Genomic DNA, 4100 nt, shown 5'->3' on the forward strand with positions numbered 1-4100 from the left:
CAATGAATAGGAAGAGAAGAAATCTCGAAAATAAGTAGAAGGTTGAGAATTTTCACTCAACCACGCAATCAAACTTGATAGACTCATGTGCAATTCTACCGGAAACGCAATTCTACCCCCAACAATTGCTTGAAACTAAGAAATGAGAGAGATAATGCTTATTTTTAAGGGGAACATCTGAACTTCAGAGATCAATTTCATTCCTCTAAAATCTGATTTGTAGATAATAATTTGAGGATATATATAGTCTCCCCACAAAAGAAGTTAGTGGCCTGGATTTAATCTCAATCCACTTGAATCTCCACCAATGACCAGGTCAATTTGACCATTACATACTTTATGAATTAAAAATAAATAAAGTTTTCTAACAACTCATCTAATGAGGCTTGCAACTTCATCTTCACTTCAACTGTGTAAATATTCACTTCTAAAGCTCCAAATGGTTCTTTCTCAATCGAATAAGCTTGTAACACATGAAATGAGAGTTGAACAAAGCCTATCCAATTTTATAGATGAAGAATAAATGCTTGTTGAATCTTCTTAGCTGGTCTCTTTGGAACATTCGGATCACTGTGATCCTTATCATCTTCGCCCTCTTCAAAAGGATTCGTCCTCGAATCAAAAGAATCATCACCTACATCAAAAGGACTCAAGTCAACAACATTAAAAATTGAAAGTAGAATGTGTTGAAAATTCTCCAGGAAGATCATTTTATATGCATTGTTATTAATTACTTGACTTGATAAGGGTTATCCCCTCTTGGATGTAACTTTGTCTTCCTTTAAGATGGAAATCGCTCCTTGCGAAAATGTATCCAAACCCAGTTATCGGGTTGAAAAATCATTTCCTTCCATCCTTTGTTAATTCTTTAAGCAACTTTGAAATTTTGTTTCTCAATTGTCTCGTTCACCTCTTTATGGAATGTTTTGATCAGACCTTAATTATGGTTGCTTTACTCACAAAAATATTTAATTCTTAAAATAACTTTTTGTTTCTCAATTGTCTCCTTTCACCTGTTTATGCAATGTTTTGATCAGATCTGCCTTACTTGTGGTTGCTTTACTCAAAAAATATTAGAATGAATAGGAAGCAAATCAAGAGGAGTAAGTGGATTAAATCCATAAATATCTTCAAAAGGAGAACAATGAGTAGTACTATGAATTGCTCTAAAGGAGAACGATACTATGAATTGCTCTATTATATGCCATCTCACAAATGGCAAACATTCGTCTCAAGACTTAATATTCATAGAAATAATAGGCAGATTAAATCCATAAACATTTTCAGAAGGAGAACAAATGAGTGGTACTATGAATTTCTTTAAAGGAGAACGGTACTATGAATTCCTCGGTTATATGTCATCTCTACAAATGACAAACATTAGTCCCAAGACTTAATATATTCTTAGAAATAATAGGCAATAATCCAATTTATCCTGCACCATACTTCTCAAAAGTGACTTAAAAATTTAACTATCCCTATCTTTTTTGCGAGTAGCAAACCACATTTAAAGGTGTATACAGCCCATATAAAATATCTATCCCATTAAGGCACCACCATATTATAGAGCATTTAGGAATACAGAGCGGGGTGTTCAAGGTATCGATCCCTGTACCATCGCATGCAAACAGAGCACAGTACCATCTTAGCTACATTTCCACAATTCTTGCATAACAAAACCCAAAACTGTGCGTCGTGAAAATGAAAAAATATTTCTGATCGTTATGTTAAAAATAAGGAAAGATTGAATAGAAATAAAATATTAATAACTAATAGTTTCTTTAGGAGATGCACTCTACCATCTTAGCTTAATCCCCATAATTCTTACCTAACAAAACCCAAAACCCAAAACTGCAGGTCATGAATAATAGTGAAAATGAAAAAATATTTCTGCTCATTAGGTAAAAAATAAGGAAAAATTGAATAGAATAAAATATTGAAAATGAAAACTATCCCTTCTCATTATATCATAAATAAGAAAAATTTGAAATAGAAATAGAATATTTGGTAGTAGGATTCCTTTGGAGATGCAGGGTATCGCACCGTACTTCTCACATGCGAAGCTAGCGCTCTACCATCTGACCTACATCCCCACAATTCTTACGTCATCAAATCCTAAACCTACTATCACCAATAATAGTGAAAATAAAAAAATATCTATGCTCAATATATCAAAATAAGAAAAGATTGAATAGAAATAAAACCATTTGAGCTACATCCCAAGCAAAAAATATCTCTGCTCATTATGTCATAAATAAGGAAATATATTTTCTTCTAGAGATGCAAATATGCAAAGTAACGATCCCTATACCTCTTGCATGCTAAGCGAACGCTCTACCATCTAAGCTACATCCCCACAACTCTTATATCACAAAACTCTAAATTTTCTCTCATAAATAATAGTGAAAATGAAGAAATATTTAACGAATAGATTCTTTCGGAGATAAGAGGTATTGATCGCCATACCTCTCGCATGCTAAGCGAGTACTCTACCATCTGAGCTACATTCACACGATTCTTACATCACAAAACCCTAAATGTCTCGTCATCAATAAGAGTGAAAATAAAAAACTATCTCTGCACATTATGTCATAAATAAAAATAAATTGAAAATAATTAATATATTTAATAATTTATAGTTATCCTTTAGAGATGCCGTACCAGTCCCAGTCCCCATCTTGCAAAGCAAGTGCTCTACCATCTAAGCTACATCCCCATGATTCAAATGAGGTATCAATCCCCATACCTCGCGAGCGCTCTACGAGCTACATCCCCACATTAGTTGCACCACAAAATCCTAAATTTTCTGTCTTTAGTAATAGTGAAAATGAAGAAATATTTAATAATAGATAAGTCCCAGTCCCCATCTTGCAAAGCAAGTGCTCTACCATCTAAGCTACATCCCCATGATTCAAATGAGGTATCAATCCCCATACCTCGCGAGCGCTCTACGAGCTACATCCCCACATTACTTGCACCACAAAATCCTAAATTTTCTGTCTTTAGTAATAGTGAAAATGAAGAAATATTTAATAATAGATAGTTTTATTTTGGAGATGCGGGGTATCGATCCCTATACTTCTTGCATGCAGAGCGAGCGCTCTACCACCTGAGCTACATCCCCAAGATTCTTACGACATAAAACCCTAAACGTCTTATCATCAATAATAGTGAAAATGATAAAATATCGCTACTCATTAATCCTTTAGAGATGCGAGTATGGATCCCCATACTTCTCACATGCTAAGAAAGCGATCTAAAATCTAATCTACATTCTCAGGATCCCCATGATAAGAAAGCGATCTAAAATCTAATCTACATTCTCAGGATCCCCATACTTCTCACATGCTAAGATCTAAAATCTAATCTACATTCTCAGGATCCCCATACTTCTCACATGCTAAGAAAGCGATCTAAAATCTAATCTACATTCTGATGATTCTGATTCTTACATCAGAAAACCCTAAACGTCCCGTCATCAATAATAGTGAAAATGAAAAAATATCTCCGCTCATGATGTCATAAATAAGGAAAGATTGAATAGAGTTTCTTAATCTAATCTACATTCTGATGATTCTGATTCTTACATCAGAAAACCTTAAACGTCCCGTCATCAATAATAGTGAAAATGAAAAATAACTCGGCTCATGATGTCATAAATAAGGAAAGATTGAATAGAGTTTCTTAATCTAATCTACATTATGATGATTCTGATTCTTACATCAGAAAACCCTAAACGTCCCGTCATCAATAATAGTGAAAATGAAAAAACTAATTCGGCTCATGATGTCATAAATAAGGAAAGATTGAATAGAGTTTCTTTTGGAGATGCGGGGTATCGATCCCCGTACCTCTCGCATGCTAAGCGAGCGCTCTACCATCTGAGCTACATCCCCGGAATTCTTGCATCACAAAACCCTAAATTTTCCATCATCAATAATAGTGAAAATGAAGAAATATCGCTACTTAACATGTCATGAATAAGGAAAACTTAAAAGAAATAACATTTTTAATAATAAATAGTTTTGTTTTGGAGATGTAGGGTATCAATCCCCATACCTCTCGCATGCAAAGCAAGCGCTCTACCATCTGAGCTACAT

General features: G+C 34.2%; 1 non-coding gene across 1 annotated transcript; it reads right to left on the reverse strand.

Annotated features, from left to right (window-relative positions):
- Positions 1-3823: 3823 nt before the first annotated feature.
- On the reverse strand, positions 3824-3896 carry TRNAA-AGC (transfer RNA alanine (anticodon AGC)). Its single transcript has one exon. It is a non-coding gene; the product is annotated as a tRNA-Ala (tRNA).
- Positions 3897-4100: the final 204 nt, after the last annotated feature.

This window comes from Cucurbita pepo, chromosome 3, assembly GCF_057944985.1.
Source record: "Cucurbita pepo subsp. pepo isolate OVF chromosome 3, ASM5794498v1, whole genome shotgun sequence".
NCBI lineage: Eukaryota > Viridiplantae > Streptophyta > Magnoliopsida > Cucurbitales > Cucurbitaceae > Cucurbita > Cucurbita pepo.